The sequence below is a fragment of the Haemaphysalis longicornis genome, unplaced genomic scaffold (genome assembly GCF_048455015.1).
Source record: "Haemaphysalis longicornis isolate Haplotype H1 unplaced genomic scaffold, Haemaphysalis longicornis Haplotype H1 scaffold_11, whole genome shotgun sequence".
Lineage (NCBI taxonomy): Eukaryota > Metazoa > Arthropoda > Arachnida > Ixodida > Ixodidae > Haemaphysalis > Haemaphysalis longicornis.
The window spans coordinates 110,042,129-110,063,180 of record NW_027526214.1 but is presented as its reverse complement, the minus strand read 5'-3'; the positions used below and the strand labels follow the sequence as shown (position 1 = coordinate 110,063,180).

General features: G+C 44.4%; 1 pseudogene; it reads right to left on the bottom strand.

Moving 5' to 3' along the window:
• Positions 1–839: 839 nt before the first annotated feature.
• On the bottom strand, positions 840–1,037 carry LOC144161028 (small nucleolar RNA U3; annotated as a pseudogene).
• Positions 1,038–21,052: the final 20,015 nt, after the last annotated feature.

Sequence of the window (21,052 nt, the reverse complement as noted above, 5' to 3'; positions counted from 1 at the left end):
TTTCTTCTTCAACGACAATGGTAGGCTGCTATTCATTATCTGATAATGTCTGCCATATGCACCCCACCCCATTCTGATCCTTCTAATTATCTCTGCCTCATGGTTGGGATCTGGAGTCACAACTTGGCCTAAGTATATATATTCGCTTACCACTTCCACTGCCTCGCCATCTATCTCAAACTGCTGTGCTGTCCCGAGGTTATTGATCATTACTTTAGTTTTCTGCATATTAATTTTCAGGCCCACGGTTCTACTCTGTTCGCCCAGTGTGAGCTTAAAAGGGAGCTTAAGAGGGTTCAACGCTGGTCGACCACTCTCGACATGTCGTAGACAATCGAGTCACGGCCCGGGGGTTAAAAAGAAGGTCCCCTTCACCCCGAGTAGTCCGAGTGGCGCTGGCTAACACCCCCAAGTGAAAGAAACAAAAATACCTTAACATAAGTACCCGAGAAAGTGCTGGGGAAACAGCCCCCCGGTAGCATAGTGGTTATAGCACCAGACCGGTATTCTGGAGGTCGTGGGTTCGGATCCCACCCGGCGGGCATTTTTTCACCACTTTCTTTTTGACTAAAAAAATTCTTCAACTCTTTCTATGACCCACCACAACCTCCCCATTGCTTTCCGAGGTTTTCTTGACTGCCAACCCTTATTTTCTGTCCTGTATACATACATAATATATATATATATATATATATATATATATATATATATATATATATATATATATATATATATATATATATATATATATATATATATATATATATATATATATATATATATATATATATAGGGAGCAGTTGAACTTTTGAAGATGGTAGAGAACACAAGAAAACAAAACTTTGAACAGGCACGATTGTTGCCAACGTTTCAGCAAACAGACTTGCTTTCGTCAGGGCGAAAGCAAGTCTCTTTGCTGAAACGTTGGCAACAATCATGCTTTTACCTTGTTCAGAGTTTTCTCTTCTTGTATATATATACATATTCGACTTCGAGACAAGTCTTCTACAGGAATGATCCTGTAGAAGACTTATCTCGAAGTCGAAACGTCGAAATAAACCCGCCGCTGTTGCTCTTACCGAGGTTTCTCTCTCTCTCTCTCTCTCTCTCTCTCTCTATATATATATATATATATATATATATATATATATATATTTACGCCTGTGTGCGCGTGTGCACGCAAACATACATGACAAAACTCGCTATAGTTCACTTGTAATTGTTCGGGTGTGGCTTAGATAAATCGGCATAATTGAAGAGGCGTTATCACTTACACAATTTTTCCTCTGCAAAAGTGGCAGGCAAGCGTAGTTTGTAAGAATATATATTGCATGCTCTTGCTCTTTCTATGGGGAAGCTTTTTTTTACTTGCTCCAAAACCAAACTTTATTACGTCGTTTGTTTGCATGAGCATTAAAAATGAAAACCAAAATTGGTAAAAAAAGCGATACAGATTGCTTCGAAGCATTTGTCCCCTGCAATGTACGAATTGTACTTCAACTAGAAAGAACTGCGTTTTTGCGGCTAATTATCACTTAAACACCAAAAATAGGGCGATACTTTTTAGCCAAGAATCGGAAGCATAATTTTGAAAAGATCACTTCCGAAATTGCAGACATTTTTTTAGATAACAATGACACCAGAACAACGTGCTGCCATAATTTTGATATCCGTAGTGTCTTATTATTCAGCACAAAACGCAACAAAGATCACTTCAAATAGAAGAATTATCCGAGAAAGCGGGGAAAATCGACTGGCGCCCAGTGTAAATGAAAATGAGAAAGTTTTGTACGAAAAATATTTTTGAAGTAGCCGTCATCCCAGAATCATCATCAGCAACTGACTATGTGCACTGCAGACTAAACGCCTCTCTGATTGACGTCCTACCTCTCCTCTCCCGCGCTGCTCGAGACCTCCGCTTGCCCCCAAAATTCCTCATTTCCTCCTCCCTTCATGAACTATCAGCTTTCCCTTCCACGTGACCCGTTTGTGGGTATTCACTCTAGCCCCCCAATGGTCCAGTGATTGTCATAACACCTATTTGTGGGGCCAGCGTAAGTCCAATTGCTTTTTTTATTGCAACTTTGTTATACTGGAACTCTTCTTGGTCCTCTAAACCGGATAATCATTCCATTTCTCTTAACGTCTTTTATATCAATTTTTTATGGACTGAAGAGCCGAGCTATTGTCACGAAGCCGAAGATGACGCAGTTGTCTTCACGGGAAACAAATTTATTGGAGCAAAACTTGTGCTCCGATAACAACTTAAACAATCCAGGCTCGAACCAGCAGTCAACAAAGTGACACGCGCAAGGGAGCGTCGGTGAGTTGAATGAGGCGGCGTCTCCTCTGCAGTCATTTATCTCTCGGAGCGATGGCTTCTCGAACCAATTAGTTGCATTCAGAACACTCTATATCATAGAAGAATTATTCTAGGCTTGTGACGTTAGTTCACGGCACTCTCTCTATCAAATGAGATAACCCATGCGGCATAAAGATTAGAACTAGCGCTTTACTTGGCCGACGGATAACACCGATAACATAGCCCGGCGTAGCCAGTCGACAAAACAAAACATAAACAAACAAACCCAAAACATGTTCGTGGCACAACCCTCTCTAAGAGGGCATCGACCGGATGGTAAACCTAAAAACAGTCGGGACAAACAACAACAAAAAATATTCGTCATCGTGCCCAGTAAAGTTTCAGGCAAAACACGTGCACGACACAGGGATGCGTGCGTCGTCGTGATGCTCCGGATGTACCTAGTAGTTAAGTTGGCCAACACGTCGTAGAATTCGATGGGGTCTGAAATACCGTCGCAGAGGCTTCTCACTAAGTTCACGTCGTCTAATAGGAGGCCAAACCCACAAACAATTCCTGGGCGGTACTCGGGGTGTAATCGTCTCGGTGACGAAGGTTAAGCATCGGGCATCCATCAGGTGCTGGTCCGTTGTGCGAAGTCGAGTGAGCCGGCGGGCCTCCTCCGCACGTTGAAGATATCTTTGGACGTCTGCGTTGAGGTCGTCGTCTTCTGCGTGCTGAAGCATGGCGTCAAGCATCGTAGTTGGCCATCTTCCGTAGGAAAGCTAGAACGGTGTCATCTGCGTGGTTTATTGCATAGCCGTGTGGTACGCACACGTGACATACGAAAGCACTTCGTCCCAGGTCTGATGTGCAAAGTCGACGTACATGGACACCATATCCGCAATCGTCTTGTTGAAACGCTACCTTAGGCCGTTTGTTTGGGGGTGGTACGCCGTCGTTCTTCTGTACTCCGTGTTGCTGTAGCGTAAGATTCCTTGCATGAGCTCCGCTGTGAAGGCCTTTCTCCGGTTCGTAATTAGAACGTCAGGAGCTTCATGTCGCGACATAAGTTCGATTATGAAGAACTGTGCGAATTCTTGTGCAGTCCCCCTTAGAAGAGCGGCGGTATCTGCGCAGCGTGTCATATAGCCTATCGCTACAACAATCCACTTGTTCTCGACTTGTGACGTAGGCAACGGGCCAAAGACGTTCACTCCCATCAGTTGGAAGGGCCTCGACGGGACGGCAATCGGCTGCAGAAGTCCGGACTGTCTCGTCGGTGGCGTTTTTTGTCACTGGCAGTCACGGAAGCTGCGGACGTAGTGGGTGACGTCGGATGTAAAGCGGAGCCGATAGTCTTTCACCTTAATTTTTCCAATTGTGGAGCTGTGCCGACATGTCTGAAAGAGGGGTCGTCATGGGGCGCTTCTAAAATTTTGTCGTGAAAGTGTGCAGGGATGAAAAGCAGAAAATGTGTTCTCTTCCCGGTCCTGAAATTGTTCTTCCCGAGTTCGGAGTGTTTCAGGCTGGATCCTGCTATGTTGGGTTGGAATGCCCTAGGCATGGCGACGTTCCGTCCTTCTAGGTGGTCGATCATGACCCGCAACTCGAGGTCGGCACACTGCTGGGAGGTTAGGTGGCTCTCCGTTACGACTCCAAAGAACGCGCTGTTTTCAGCTAAATCTTGAGGTGGTGGGTCGACGGGAGCGGGGAACAAGCAATGCGCATTGGAGTGCTTACTGCCGGATTTATAGACAAATGTAACGTCGAACACTTGCAGGCGCACGCTCCACCGCCTAAGACGGCCAGAGTGGTCCTTCTAGTTGTCGAGCCAACACAGTGCATGGTGGTTTGTAACAAATTTGAAATGTCTAGCATACATGTACGGGCCAAAGTTTTTAAGTTGCTCATATGATAGCGAGACATTCATTCTCGGAGGCGGAGTAGTTTTTCTCCTCCTTTGAGAGACCAAGGCTGGCATAGGCGATCATCTTTGCGCAGCCGCTTTGCTTTGTGACGATGACGGGTGCAAGGCCTAAATCAATGGCGTCAGTGTGCATTTCCGTTTCGCCGTTTTCGTCGAAATGAGCTAGTACGGGCGGGCTTTGCAGGCGTTGCTGCAGCTCGCAAGATGCTTCCTCTAGGGCATTTTTCCAGGTGGAAGAGGTGCTTTCTTTCGTAAAGCGCATGAGTGGCTCTGCAATGCGAGCGACGTTTGCGACGAAGCGCCGGTGGTATGCGCAAAGTTGGAGAAAACTTCGCATGCCCTTTTTGTCTTTTGATCTTTTGAAGTTCACTGTAGCTGACTTTTCGCCGGGTCAGGCAGAACCCCCGCAGAGTTGAAGAAGTGGCCACAAAACGTGAGTTCTCCGTACGCGAGGCGGCATTTTTCAGGCTTCAGCGCAAAACAACGACGTACGGATGGCCTCGAGTACACACTCAAAACTTGCAAGGTGTTCGTGGAAAGTCTGGGCGAATGCCACAATGTCGTCGAGGTATACGAGGCAGGTGTGCCATTTCAGGCCACTTAGCACATGTACATAATTCTTTCAAACGTTGCTGGCGCCGTGCACAGCCCAAACGAATCAACTGGAAGTCGTATAGGCCATCCTAGGCTATGAATGCAGTCTTCTCTCGATCTCCCTCGTCCACTTCAATTTGCTAGTAAATTTGCTAGTTTCTTGAGATCCATTGATGAGAAGTACTTCGCGTGGCGGAGGTGGTCTAGGGCGTCGTCGATTCGTGGGAACTGGTAAACGCCCCTTTTTCGCGATTGTGTTCAGTCGCCGGTAGACAATGCATAAACTTAATGGCAGCATCCTTTTTCTTTACGAGTACGACGGGAGCAGCCGAGGGGCTTTTCGATGGCTGTATAATGTCGTCACTGAGCATATTTTCGGTTTGTGTCCGAGGGGCTTCCTGCTCGTGTGAAGACACGCGGTACGGTGACTGTGCGGTAGGTCGGGCTCCATGTTCGGTTTTAATTCGGTGTTTTGCCAGGGGTGTCTGACGTAATTGTGACTTCGACGAAAAACACTCACTGTAGCGACGCAGATTATCCAATAATTGGTCCGGTTTTTTTGCGGCAGCGCCGGGTTGACGTCGAAAGGATGCGGCCGCTGGAACGCATTTCCGCGTGTGCGTTCGTAGTTGGCCACGGCGATCACTTGACTTGTTTCTTGCGATTCTTAGAAGGGCAGAATCGCCGCGCCCTTGTTTAGATGCTGGTATCCCTCAGCGAAGTTCCTCACCAAAATGAGGGATTTGGTTAGCTTAAACCACGCAACGCCTCCTGTGAAAGCGTCACCACGATCGAGAAGCAAGCTTTGGTCATTCTGCAAATAGCTTCGATGTTAGGAGCAGCATCCGCACCGTAGAGGGTGATCATCAAAAAGGAAAAGGGTTAGACGTGTTGGTTCATGGTAACACGGAAAACAAGCGCTCTAAAAACACAGGACGAGGAGTGGACGGGACAAGCACTGCAGTAAACTTTTTGTTGAAAGTTTAGTGCTTGTCCCGCCCACTCCTCGTCCTGTGTTTTCATAGCGCTTGTGTTCCGTGTTACGGTGATCACCAAGCTTGCACGGGTTGGCATGCTGACGTGATCGTCGGCTATCCTTACAGCAGCACGGTTTTCGGGGTTCGGTACCGGTGTCGTGGATTGATCGGAGGAAAAAGTTGTGGACCTGTAGATCGATTATTGCACTGTTGATTGCCAAAAAGTTTCTTCCAAGAATTACGTCGCGGGAGCAGTTAAGCAAAATGACGAACGCCACAGGGTACGTTGTGCCACCTACGGTGACGCGCGATGTGCAGGTTACACTTGGCGTCACAAGGTGGCCTCCTGCTGTGAGAATGTGCGAACCGCCCCATCTGGCCATACCTTTCTTCAGCTTAGAGAAAAATGGTTCGCTCATGACTGAATAGTCGGCTCCCTTGTCTATGAGGGCGCCTACTTCAAAGCCTTCGATGGACAACTGGACATCGGACGGCACTTTCCTCGAGTTTGGAGTCCGTCGTTCCGTCCTATCTCGAAGTAAAGTTAGGTTCGTTGGTGAAGGTGAGTGGTGCCGTCGTGGAGGGTAGTGAAAGACCCGATGGCGAGACGAGGCAAGTAGATGATGAAGGAAAGGTCTACTTACACTTATTTACAGGAGAGGACGAAACATAGCACAAGACAAAACGAAAACTGAATTACAATTAAACAGCTCCACAGCGCACAAAGGGGGGTATCGCGGCGCGATCCCTCATGGGGTCACGGAGGCCAAAAAGGGTGCCGAACCGCCGCACGGTTGGCGAGAAATTCGTGGGGCTCTGGCGCCCAGAAACCGCCACGGGAGCAAGTCTTGGTGCCAGCACTCTGGGCCGCAGCTCCGAACAAACTCGTCGAAGCATGCGCGAGCAGGGCGCGAGCAATGCCGCCTCCCCCACAGCAGCGCACATGCCAATAAGGGTTTTGACCTCCGCTCCTCCCCTGGCCGTCCCCGAAGGTCAGGATGAAAGGAAAGCCTTCCCCGATGCCGCGTAAAACCCGCCGGCGAGGCCCATACAAAGGGTTTCGACTCGCTGGCGTCGGCGGAGGCCGCCCCAACATTCCGCCACCGGATGGGGAGACCCAACAAGGCGACGAGAAGGGATGGGGGTCATCGTCAAGATGGGGTTCATCGACGCTGTCATCATTACACTCGGCTTGTGCGTGTTCGCGGTCGGGTGTATGCGTCATCATCGTCATTTTCTTCTCAGAGACAGGCTGTTATTTCGGGTACGCGTCGGGTCATGTCGCTGTCGTCGTGTTCGGGAAAATTGTCCGGTGTGCATCGGTTCATCGGACTGAGGCCATGGCGTGAATCATGATCTTCAGCAAGTCGTTGCATCGTTAGAGTATATTCATTTTCCCAGCGTGGTGCAACTTTACCTGCAGAATTTTCTACTTTTAGTTCCCCCTCCCAATACCACGCGTCAAGTCTGCGTTGCTTCCAAGACTTTGCGATCGGTATGGGTAGAGAGTCCGGGAACTGTTGAAGCGTGCTGGACATCGGTTGGAGTTGGACAGATAATCTTTGATATCAGTAGGGCGGTGGCCGGGCCAGAGTCGTGGTGCGTCGATGGAGAACCCTAGCAAAGCGAGCCTATTGTAGGACAGCGACGCAAGATGTGGTCGGCATCTCCGCAGTGGTAGCACACCGTACGATTATCTGGCGTTCGCCACACGTCGGTCTCCTTTGAGGCGGGGGGTTGCACCACAAGTGGTCGGCCCGGCGACAGGGGACAACGGTACGGAGTTTCGTGACGATAGGGTGCCGGTGGGTGAGGTCGTCGGGCAGCAGCCGCGTAGTACATGGCTTGCGGCACACGGGGGTTGCTTCTGGTGTCCTTAAAGTTTCTAGTGCTTGCTGAACTTCTTCCCTAATGACGCCGGTAAGGAAAGCCACAAGGGGTTGCGGCGGTGTTGGGAGAAGTTTCCGCAGCTCCTCTCTAACTGCTGCGCCGATAGTCTCGCGTAGGCTGTCTGCCGAAATCGGCATGCTGTCTACGAAGTTCGCATTGGCCGTGCCCGCAAATTTTCGATCATACTTCTTAAAATGCATTTCTAGGGCCTTCTTAATAGTGCTACCTTCGGTCTCAAATTCAGCGATGGTTTTCGGCGGATTGCGGAGAAGTCCAGAAAACAGTTCCTCCTTCACACCGTGAATTCAGAAGCGTAACTTCTTTTCTTCCGCTATGCAAGGGTCAGCACGCCAGAAAAGCCTCGTCATCTCCTCGGCGAACACACCAATGCTTTCGTTAGGGTGTTTTGTCCGCGTCTGCAGCAATACTTCGGCCCGTTGGTATCGCACAACCGTGATGAACGCCGTTCAAAATTGCGCTCAGAAATCGTTCCAAGAAATCGTGTCCTGCCCTTAAGGTACAAGAACACTTGCTTCAGTGTCTCCACCTCGTCCCATCGGTTAAACAGCCTGACCAGTTCGACCTGCTCCATCCAGTCTTCGGGATTATCTGAAGGGGACCCATGTTATGTTGAGGCTCCCTGGGTTGCTGAAGAATGAGGACAGGTTTGAAAGCTCTGCGCATGATGTCTGTGCTGATCATGGTGGTTGTGACGATGGCTTTTTCTTTAACTTTATCCGAAAGTAGTCCAAACTCTTGCTAAAGACCTTGTTACCGGCGGCTGACACAAGTTGGGCTTGCCTGTCGGCATAAAGAGGACTTAGAGTGGATAAACCCAACACCTCTACAAGATGTCCTGAAGCCAAAGACGGCGAACTGTGCCTTCAAGGAAAACACCTTTATTGGAGGGAACTTGTGCTCCCCTAACAACTCAAAGAAAGTGAGAATGGGAGCAATTCCGGGAGCATGTTTGACGCTCCATGCTTTTGCAATTCGCAGGCCTTCATCTTTCCGCTACTACTGCTCTATAATAAATAGCCAGCGCAAGGAAGACGAGGACGAGGAAGGTAACAGACACAGCGCGGTTACCTTCCTTGTCCTCGTCTTCCTTGCGCTGGCTATTTTCTATCAGCATGAACAAATACCAACTCGCCCAGCTTGCCATCTTGGTGCTACTGCTGTATTCGCCGGTATCATGTGCAAGATATGGACCACCGACGCAGCTGCTCCTGCCGAATGAGGATTTCCAACAACCACCCTTTTGCGAAGGCTCCATCGAGTCTCTTAGCCTTATGCCACCAGCTTACTTATGACACTTGTGTCACCAGCTGACTTAAAAGGATGGCCGGCCGACAGTCTGTTCAGTGGGCACGGGAGCAGTTCCGGCAGCATGTTTGACGCTCCTGTTACCGCCCTCCAACGCACAGTACCACTTTTGTTAACAAGCTACATGATGTTACTTACTCTGTTCGAACCCGGTACCCGAATCTTCTGATATTTTTGCCCGGTGATTTTAATTTTCCCAACGTAACCTGGTATACAGATTCCCCCACTATTATTCCCTTCACTTAACTAGCCCAGGGATTTGTAGACTTTTGCACAACGTTCTCATTCACCCAAGTTGTCAAGCAACCAAACAGAACTACTCAGACCACTGCAAACATTCTTGACCTCGTATTAACCTCTACGCCGGACCTAATATCAGCAATTAGTTACCTAACTGGTTTCAGTGACCATTCTTTATTATCGTTCTTTATTGACATGTCACGTCCAAAAACGGCAAAATCAACTAAAGTTATAGGTAACTACAAGAAAGCTAACTTTGAAGCTATCAATAACAATTTAGGCGGTTTTCTTGAAACATTTTTGATGAATTTTCATAAACGAAGCGTACAATAGAACTGGGATTTGTTTGCAGCACAGTTGAATGAGCTAACAAAAAAAATTCATTCCTACTTACACTATTCAATCTAATCAAAAAGCGCCATGGTACAACGTTCAGTTAAAAATGTTATGTAACAAAAAGAAGCGCCTCTACAAATCAGCGAAGCAATCTTCATCCCCCGCGCGCTGGTGTTCCTATAAGGCTGCGCATGACGCTTACGTAGCAGCACTGAAGAACACCAAGGTTAACTTCCTACAAAGCACATTGCCACGCCTGTAACCAACGGACACAAAAGTTTTGGCGTACTATCAATTCGAGTCATAGCGACCACTTAACACTAATCAACAGGGATGGAACAGCTATCCCTCCTCATAAATGCGCAGCAGCTCTTAATGCCGCATTTATAAGCAACTTCTGCCGGAACACTAATCCTCGCTTACCTGCCACCCCCTACTATGACTACGTTGTATTGGCACCTATCACTATCGACGCGGGAGGCGTAGAGAAACTTATAAAATCTCTGAAACTTTCCTCTGCTCCAGGTTGTGACGAAATATGCCCAAAATTTCTAACTAACACATGTACCTAACCCTCAAATATACTAAAAAATTTTCCAGCACACCCTCGAAGAAAGCGTCCTTCCTGCTCAATTCAAAATCGGGAAGGTGGTCCCCCTACATAAGTCCGGTAACAAACATTCCCCGCTCAATTACAGGCCCATTTCACTAACCAGCATTCCATATAAAATCATCGACCACATCCTCTTTTCGAATCTCAGTAAATTCCTGGAGGCAAATTCATTTTTCTCTAAATCGCTGCATGGCTTTCGAAAGACCTATTCATGTGAAACACTGCTAATATCCTTTACACGTAAGCTTAACCTCAGTCTCGACAACTACTCCGTTTCTGATTGTATTTTTTAGACTTTTCTAAAGCTTTCGATAAAGTTTCTCACAAATTACTCTTACATAAACTGCGGTCGCTAAACCTAGATGACAAGCTACTAACATGGCTAGAAGTTTTCCTTGCTAACCGCTCCCAGTTCGTTTCAGCTAACAATTATGACTCCGAGCCCAGCGGCGTTCACTCAGGTGTTCCCCAGAGCTCGGTTTTGGGTCCTCTTCTTTTCCTAATTTATATAACGATTTACCGTTTTGCGTTTCTTCCCACATTAATTTGTTCGCCGATGATTGTGTAATTTATCGACAAATAATCTGTGACAACGACGTCAAAACATTACAAGCAGATCTAAACGCTGTAACATCTTGGTGTAAAATCTGGTGCATGGAGCTAAACACTAACAAGTGCAAGTACATGCGTGTGTCTCGAACTCCTCAAGAGCTACCTTCGTACTCTATTAATAACTCCCTTCTAGAAAATGTGTTATGTTACAAATACCTAGGTGTTCCCCTTTCAGCTGCCCTTACACGGAACATTCACACGGAATATATCGTCAACAACGCTCACCGGGCATTAGGATACGTTCGACGTAATTTTTCAAGAGCACCTTCTTCACTAAAACTACTCCTTTACAAGATGCTGGTTCGGCCGAAGCTTGAATATGCGGCATCCCTCTGGGATTCAAGCCAAGTCAACATGACCCAAAAAGTAGACTTAGTTTATAATAACGGGGCCCGTTACATACTATCTGATTATAACTGTACTTCCAGTGCCACACACGTGAAATGGAGGCTCAACTTACCATCTCTACCATCTCGTCGTAAAGTACTTCGTCTGTGTCTTTTCCATAAAATCTTCTATCTCCCTGAACTACGCGGTGAATTTATTGAAACGCCTCATTACATTTCTGCTCATTTGGACCACTCAAATAAAGTCAGGATACCCCATGCACGGACTAACGCTTTCTTACAGTTATTGTTCCCCCCAGACAGCCACAGACTGGAACCACCTTCCCGACTCCAGTGCCTGTATACAAAATTCGGTGTTCTTCAAAAACACCTTAGCAAGCATTGCATACTACGAATGTTTTTGTACTTACCTGCGTCTAAATACTGTTTACTGTACTTATTTGCTTTGTTACCTACCTAACATTGTATAATTCGGAAATGTTTTGTGCTTTATATTGCCTCTGTTTTCCCTCACCGTATTTGAACTTTACCCACTCCCCTCTGTAATGCCTTCGGGCCCTGAGGGTTAAATAAATAAATAAATAAATACAGGTGGCGAAGCAGCAGTCAGCAAAGTTACATGCAAATGCGAGCATCTGCGAGTCGAATGCCGCGCCGTCTGCTCTGCGGTCATTTATCTCTCGGCGCCGCGGGCTTCTTGAACCGTCGAATGGCATCCAGAACACTATAGAGCATAGAATATAATTCTAGGATGTTGACGTTAGTTCGCGACGCTCTCTTTTTAAAAGAAGATAACACATGCGGTATAATGAATACAAAATTTGCTTCACTTGGCCGACGAATAACACAGATATTATAGCCCGGCGCACCCAGTTGGCAAAACCAAAACATAAACAAACAACCCCATAACATGGTTCGTGGAACAATGATAGCTTTCAAAGCATTTTATGAGGCCCTAAATCTCCGCTTCATATGTTGTAACAGCCAGGACGCATTAATTGTTTATTCCAATTTTCAGCGACAGGACAAGCTTACTCTTTTTTATCTTACAGTGGTTCCTGTTTGGACTACAATCCATACTTGTTCTCCACCTCATTGCTTTGTTCTCCACTGCATTGATTTGGGGTCACCATAGACGACCAGGCCGAGGTATGTATGATCTTCTGATCAACAGGATCAAATAGGAAATATTTGATGCTGTTTTTTTATGTCATCCTTTTCCTGGGGAGGATAAAGGGGATGGAAGGCCACTGCGTGTGACTGGAACACTAGAATGATGCAGCAGGTCATCACATGCTGCTAAATAAAAGGCCATTGGCTTCGAAAACGCTCGGATTGGCGAATTACATATATCAAAGTGCCCGCGAAGTCGAATCAGCCTAAGGAGTTCAGCTTGTTGGCAGGTGTATAGACAACGGGTGCCAAACGCACTGCAGAACTCAGCCGATGACTCTGGAGCAAACGACCACTATCAGCTCCATCGAACCTGAAGTTGTCGTCAATATAAGGATCGATAAACATTATGCCACCTAGGGTTTTCCCTTCTAGTTGGGAGCATAGAACCATAGCTATGTTCCTCACAAATAGGTGCACAACAAGCATCAAACCCTACTCGCCAAATACACGAAAGCTATGTGCACACAAACGCATCAGGGCAGAACAGTAAATGTAGACCGGCATAGGCTGTGAAAAATATGCGCACGAACAGAAGACAAGTATGGTGTTCCTGAAGCAGATAGCAAAGCAGATAGTGTTTGTTGTGGTGTTTTCTTACACCTACTAAATAGGACGTCTTGTGCATGTTTGGACATTATTTCGTTAAAATTATTCAATTTTTTTAATCGCAAAGCTTTGCTTTACATATATCGTTCCGCAATATATTCTCATGTGGTCTTTGGCTAGTTTTGTCTTTGGCCATTTTTGGTAGTTTTGTTTAACTGCCAAGTTTCCTAAATACTACCCCCGACAAGCTCTAAACTTTTTTAGCGATATGGTTTTACCCCGTCAGACGCCTTTAGAGATATAGAATTTTTCGCTTTGCTCGTTGCGTATTATTATGCCGGAACTTCCTTTGTATATGTCGTCTAGCCTGGTTATTTAGTTTTACTCTATTGAATTAACAACGTTTCCGTCATGTTCAAACACCATCAGTAGATATTTCAAAACTCTGCTGGTTTTTCAATCATATGATAGCCGGCATGGCTGTGATTCGTTGTTGTGTATCCTTTCTCGACCCAAGCTGGTCTCTCGATTAAAACGAATATAGTTTCTTGCCTTTTCGATTTGCCATTGCTTTGGTAAACAGATTGTATGAAACTGAGAGTGGGGTGATGGGGCTGTAAGTTTTGAAGATTTTTCTGTCCTTATCGTTGTGAAGCGTTTTTCGAGGGCATTGTCAGCTTTTGATTCTTCGGGCACACTGCAATTAGCGCAGCAGGTATTTACGATACAATGGATTATCCCAATAGAAATGTCTATTTTTATGCTTTCTTCAACTGATAATTTTCATCACTGCCATCTCGTGAGAGCTGTTTCAACTTCTTTTTTGGTTATTAGTCGCACTTTGCAAGCTAAGTCTGTACCGGCTGTACTTTCTCCAGTCTAACGTGGCTGGCAATAGTGCGGTAAAAATTCGCTCCGCTACTCATTTCATGTTCTTTCAGTGTATGCACCGAGCTCGTAACGGCGTGCGTACCTTCTGCGGTTGGGTACAACTAGATTCTTTCTCGGCGCCATTATTATTCGTCCAATTTTTGCAGGGTCTAAGCTCTCTGCCGCGTTGCAGTTATAAATGCCGTTTTATTTACTTCCGGTAATCAATTTTACAGCATGGGTGAATCAATCCGATCCGCAGTACTCCACATTTTGATGTTAATACATTTTCCTAGTTCATGCTGTTTTTTTATGTCATCCTTTTCCTGGAGAGGATAAAGGAGATGGACGGGCACTGCGTGTGACTGGAACACCGGAATGCTGCAGCAAGTCATCAAATGCTGCTCAATAGTAAGGCCATTGGCTTCGAAAACACCCGCGTTGGCGAATTACGTATATCAAACTGCCCGCGGAGTCGATGAATCAGCTCAAAGAGTTCAGCTTGTTGGGAGGTGTATAGATAACGGGAGCCAAACGCACTGCAGAACTCAGCGGATGACTCAGGAGCAAACGACCACCGATCAGCTCCATCGAACCTGAAGTTACACTGAAATTAGGTATGTAGACGTCAATATAAGGATCGATAAACTTTAGGCCACCTAAGGTTTGGCCTTCTAGTCGGGAGCATAGAACCATAGCTATGTTCCTCACAAAAAGGTGCACAACAATCATCTACGAGCAAAATACACGAAAGCTATTGTGTCGCACAAACGCATCAGGGCAGAACAGTATATGCAGACCGCCATAGGCTCAAACAAATATGCGTACGAACCAGAAGACAAGTGTGGTGCTTGTGAAGGAGAGAGCAAAGCATGTAGGAGAAGACCTTACACGTTAAAAACAATGCACGTGTTCTGACACACGTTTGGTCAGTTCCAACAGTACTCTCGAAACGTTGACCTTAAATTCCACGGCGTCTTTAGGGAAAAACAGAATCTAGTGGTGAAATCATTTTCAAAGATAGTTAAGTAGTCATGGATTCAAAGTTAAATCGGGCATTCCAGTTGTGCCCCCATGAATCTGCGCGGGTCGCTGACTAAACGAACAGCACTGTTCAGCCTAATTCACTATCCAAGCGGGACGCTGTTCTCCAAAAGTAAGAAAGGGATCGTCTTCCGGAAAAAGATATCACATTGGACATTCCCGAACCCATCAGCGTAACGCAAAATTTTTGCTCAGTAAGGCTTGTTGTTGGGCTAGTTTGTATCGGTAGTTGTACATGGTTGGAAAAGCGCTTTTCTGTAACACAAGGGACAAACCTAGAGCGAAAAAAACCAGAAAGAATGAATGAAGCGGTAACTAACAACTTAAGTTTATTCAACAAAGAAGGAGGAAATATATAGATGATGCACCACTTATGGCAACACTGTGCGCATGCGTCAAATTTCTTTGTTTTTTTATACTGGAGATACTCCTTTTCTTTCTCTATCAAGGTAACGGAAGAGGAGCTCACGCACTCTCCTTCTATTCCCGATGTCATGCAAAATGCCTCCCGAATTTGCCTGGTTATTATATCATTTGATTTGAATAGTACCTCGGTATCATTGAATGCCGGAGCGCATTTGACTGCCGGAGCGCTGTGTGAGCAGAAGACCATTTCGGGTAATCTCTCATTGCACTGCTTCGAGTGTAGAAGCGCTCCGGCAGTCAAATGCGCTCCCGCATTCCATGATACCGAGGTACTGCTCAAATCAAATGATAAAATACCCAGAGAAATTTGGGAGGCATTTTGCATGACATCGGGAATAGAAGGAGAGTGCGTGAGCTCCCCTTCCTTTACCTTGATAGAGAAAGAAAACGAGTATCTCCGGTATAAATAAACAAAGAAATTTGACGCATGCGCACAGTGTTGCCATAAGTGGTGGATCATCTATATATTTCCTCCTTCTTTGTTGAATAAACTTAAGTTGTTAGTTACCGCTTCATTCGTTCTGTCTGGTTTTTTTCGCTGTAGGTTTCTCCCTTGTGTTACAAAAAAGCGCTTTTCCAACTATGTACAACATTTTTGCCCTGCACTGAAAAAGCTCGTAGTATGGCAATAAAAGAGCAGGAGCACAATTGGTACTTTCAGTAGTTCTTTAAAAGAAACTTTTTGCAAAGCGTGCGTTGTGCTCTCATATTTTGGATAGCCTAAGTAAAACCTTCTCGCCGAGATATGCCGTCAGCAAATGTCCGACGTATTGTATTAAGCATTGCTGACACCCACATTATTTGCATATCACGAAGTAGAATCACCGCGATTTTGTAAACATGCAGGCTAAGTGTTTAATAATTTCTCCCTTTTAAAACCACTGATCTTGGCTTTTCCGCTTCTCAAGAGGCTCCGATTTACGTTAATGAGCACTTAACGCCTGACAATAAACGACTTTTCTCAAAGGCACTCGACCGGAAAAAGCAACATAAGTGGATGTTCGTCTGGACGGATCGTTGTATTATCAAGGCTAGAAAGACACTAGATGGACCAGTGTACCGGCTCGCATGCGAAAGCGATCTAAGGTGTTTCAGCGTGTAAACACTGGTTCACCCACTTCCATGCTTTGTTAAATTTTCTATGTCTTACGTATCGCCTGAGCACGTCAAAAAAGCCTTGAGTAATCTGCAAGGGCTATCCGCAATACATATTAATGCTCGGAGCTTGAGAAAGAACTACGATAATATTAGCACTTTCATTGATTCCCTGGAACACAGCTTTTCACTGTTATGTTTTTCTGAGACTTGGCTAACACCCTCCGATGAAAACCTTTTCAACATTCCCGGTTATTCGTCCGAATATTGCCATCGTTCCGAGGATCCTCACGGTGGTTCTGGTCTGTACATTCATAAAAACATTGCTTACAAACGCCGACTTGACTTATCGCTTAACGTGCCGAAATGTGAATCCGTTTGGGTGGAACTTGATACTTTCACAACCTGTGACAACAGATGTAAAACTGTTTGCGGCACAATTTATCGGTCCGCCTCATCCGAACTATCAGCTTTCTTTAGTGCATTTTCACTCGTTCTTGATAGACTATCTCTCGAAAACAAAAACGTTATAATTTTGGGTGACATTAACATTACCATTCTTGATACCTCCAATTCTGTTTGTTTAGAGTACATGAGTTGTTTTTCTAGTTATGGTTTTCAATCGCTAATTTCTGTTCCTACGAGGTGTAGTAATAGGGGTTCTGAATCGTTACTTGATCACATTTTGACAAACTTTTTCACTCCCCCCACTGTTGGTGTAATTGAGACATTGATTACAGACCATTTCCCGGTATTTCTGTGCTTCGATACTAGACCCATAAACATTAATAAACCGAACTTCAGTTCTTTCTTTGACCGAGAAAAATACTTCGACTTAATTTCTAGCACTGACTGGTCCCCTATTACCATCTGTTCCGACCCTGAAGTTGCCTTGGACCAGTTTTGCACTGTCATTAATTGTGCCGTTAATGACTGCACTACCATAGATCAGTCCAATCGAAAATACTCTAGTCCGCGCGCACCATGGCTTACAACATCTCTCTTACGTTCCTTGCGTAAGAAGGATAACCTATATAAAAAAACTAAACGACAACCTTTTAATGACAAACTTAAAATGCGCCTAAATACTTATGGTAAAATCATTTCCCTTGTACTCAAAAGAGCTAAACGTAACTATTACGAAAAATGCCTTCAGGAATGTGGCAATGACGTAAAGAAAAAATGGAAAATACTTAATGAATTTTTAAATAAGGTCCAACTACCCGACAGAGTAATTACTCTAGGCAAGGATGTATCCGTTATCACCGAACCCGCAGAAATTGCAAATGCTTTCTGCGAAACTTTCTTCCGTAATGTTCCTGTCGCCACGGCTTCGCATTATGCTCCGCCTTTCAATCGCAGTTTGAAATCTTTTTTCTTAAACCCCACGTGTCCACAGGAAGTTGAGTCCATTCTTAACACACTAAAAGTAAGAGGCCCTGGCTTAGATGGTATTCATGGCAAAAATGCTGTTATCATTAGTAAACTTATATCACACGTACTGAGCCACATTTTTAACTGTGTATTTAAGACCGGAATTTTTCCACAGCGTCTTAAAGGGGCTAAGGTTGTTCCTATATTTAAAAAAGGTGATCCTACAAACCCGGACAACTATAGGCCAATTTCCATTCTTTCTTTTTTCGACAAGATTCTAGAAAAACTGATAGAGGTAAGGTTGTCTAGGTATTTCAAAAGGTTTAATATTCTCACTTTCAACCAATTTGGATTCCGAAAAGGTTTCTCAACCGACATTGCCATTGCTACTTTTACTGATAAGGTTAAATCTTACATCGATGAAGGTAACATCTCGGGAGCGGTCCTAATAGATTTTTCGAAAGCTTTTGACACCATTGATCATAGCATTTTGTTTAAAAAATTGGAATATTATGGCATAACTGGTCCAGGTCTAACAATTATAAAAAGTTTTCTTCAAGATAGGTATCAAATTGTTTCCATCAACAGTCACAATTCCGCTAGGGTAATAACAAACAGGGGTGTTCCACAAGGTTTTATTCTAGGCCCCCTGTTATTTTTAACCTCCATTAATGATCTTCCTCTGTGCCTCTCCTATTCCACTTGTATACTTTATGCCGATGACACCACTATTTTATCACACCATCAGGATATCGATTCCCTTATCTCTAATTTACAATCGGACCTCTTCTCCCTCGAGCAGTGGTGTCATGCAAATAAACTTTCCATCAACGTCTCGAAAACCTGTTTCGTACCCTTCTATTCCCCTCAAAGAAAATTGCCCGCCATCTCATCCTTGAATATCAATTCTCAACCGATTCCGTTACATGAAAAAGCTTCTTTTCTGGGTATTATTATAGACACGCACCTAAAATTCCATTTTTATGTTGTCGCTACCTGCAAAAAAATTGCTTATGGAGTAAGGGCACTTCTAAGCGCAAGGCATTTCTTTAATGTTCGAACTCTCACTTGTCTATATTTTGCATTCATCCACAGTCACTTAAACTATTGCATTTCATCGTGGGGAGGCGCATACAATGTTCACATTAGCCCGTTAGAAAAGATGCAAAAACAGGTCATGCGTATCATTACTTCCTCGCCTCGTCTATCACCGTCGTCGCCTTTATTTTCTCAATTGAATATTCTTCCCCTTTCTAAATTATATGCATATAGTCTTGCCATCATGTTATTTCGTGCAATAAATAATGACCTTGTTCTAGACATGTTCCCTTCCCATTTAATGTCCAACCGTAATAATACACGTTTTGCATCTCAAAATAATCTGTTATTACCCAAAGTACGAACAAATTATGGAAAACAAACTATCGCATTTTCCGCAATAAGCTTTTGGAACACTTTAAGCATTGACCTTAAAAACTCTAAATCCTTGTTCTTCTTTAAAAAGCATTTACGCATGCATTTATTGGAATAAAAGGAATTGGGCTATGCCACTACTACCGGTTTTGGTTGTGGAGAACACTTCTGGCATCTTGTTTTTTTGTTGTTGTTGTTTGCATGTAACCATGTATGAATTATTTCGAACAAAAATGTATTTTACTTTATTTTTTCAATTTTTTTTTCTTTTTCTTGAATTGTTTGTTCTCATTTGGTCTGTGCAGTATACACAGTTGACCTGTATTCTAGGTATACTTTGCTATTGTGTGCTTTTGATGTGTTTCTGTATCGCCCACTATTTTTTTTTCCGTTACGTGCTAATGGATTGCTGAATTCCGACTACGTCTTTTTATATGCTCGCCCTTTCTGGTGTAGAAGCATAGGAGGTCCCGCCCACGGTTTCTTACCTTGGGACCTTCTCTTGTATACTTACATTATGTAATCACACATTATTGCATTTTTGAAATAAACTTTGAAACTTTGAAAACTTTGAAATTCATACTGGGTGACCATCTGGACAACGAAGGTTTTCATTATTTTATTTCTTTTTAGAAATTGGATATTTAGGATAATTTACGGAAGGTTGTCTGACGACACCCGGACATGTTTAAATTACCAGGATGTACTCATTTATTTGAAACGAATAAGCAAACAAGGTGGTGCTATGGCGGGTGTGGTTGCATATAGTAATAATTGTGCACTTGCTGTAGAAAGTTGCGATGTACCTTCGCCAAAACAACGCTTCTAGTGTTGTGTGTCGGCCTCCAAAATAGTATATTGCTCAATTTTTTTATTTTTTCCCGCAAATTCTACACTACGTTCGAGAAAAGCCCTTTATTTGCCACTTATTGGGGGGGGGGTGATTTCAATATTACCAGTATGAAGAAATATTCCACCCTTCCGTCGAACGACAACGATGGTTGAACACGAAGCTTTTTTGTAATGGTGCTTTAGATGGACAATCCCAAACTGTGAGTGTGCGCTACTCTGGAGCTACGCACTAGTATCAGGGAATCACCATTGAAATATCCGGTATGCTCTCCGTGGGTCCGGTGTTAGGATTTTGGGTGTGCGGCACGAATAGGTATCTGCTGCTTGGCGTTCACTTCGACCATGTCAAAACCGAGCAATCGAATTGACACTGTTTTCTAAAGTAAGGGACCCAAGTTCGATTCGAGCAACGGGAACTATTTTTTTACTTCAACGAGGAATAGTCATCGTCATTGTCAGCGAAAGTTGGCTTTACTGCCGGGCGTACGTACGTACAACCACATCAGTGAGAGCACTAAAGCTTCAAAAGCCTAATCAGGTCTAGTTGGTTGAACATGCTAGTGAATAAAATTTAGTTGGAAGTGGTGCCTTGTCTGTGTCTACGTGTTTTTTGTGGGTCTCCTTGTTTAGCGCCTCAAATTCATTCAGTATTTTTCACTAAAGCTTCACATAAAAAGTGCCGGTTGCCGTCGATATACTTAAGATTACAGTCCCACAGTTATTTATAAGATTGCAACATCGAACAAGGTTGCGACTTTATCTGCAAATATTTTCGTGATATTTAAAATAACCCTATCAGAGTCAGATGTGTGTTTGGCGACATCCGTAATGGGTGTGTGTATTTGTGCACACTAAAAAACACAAAAAAGATAATTTAGGCGGTAATGTTGCTTTTCAGCCTATTACAAAGCAGGCTTTACACGATTCGAACTACAAGTTTAAAAGCTATGAAAGGTACAGTAGAGGATGCTTAGAATAGTTTTATTCAAATGTTATTGCGTCTGTACACAGTGTTTCACTCTTAAGACCCCGAACCACATAAAACAATAAAAAATTCAGAGCAGTTTCGAACATTTATGATGATATAGA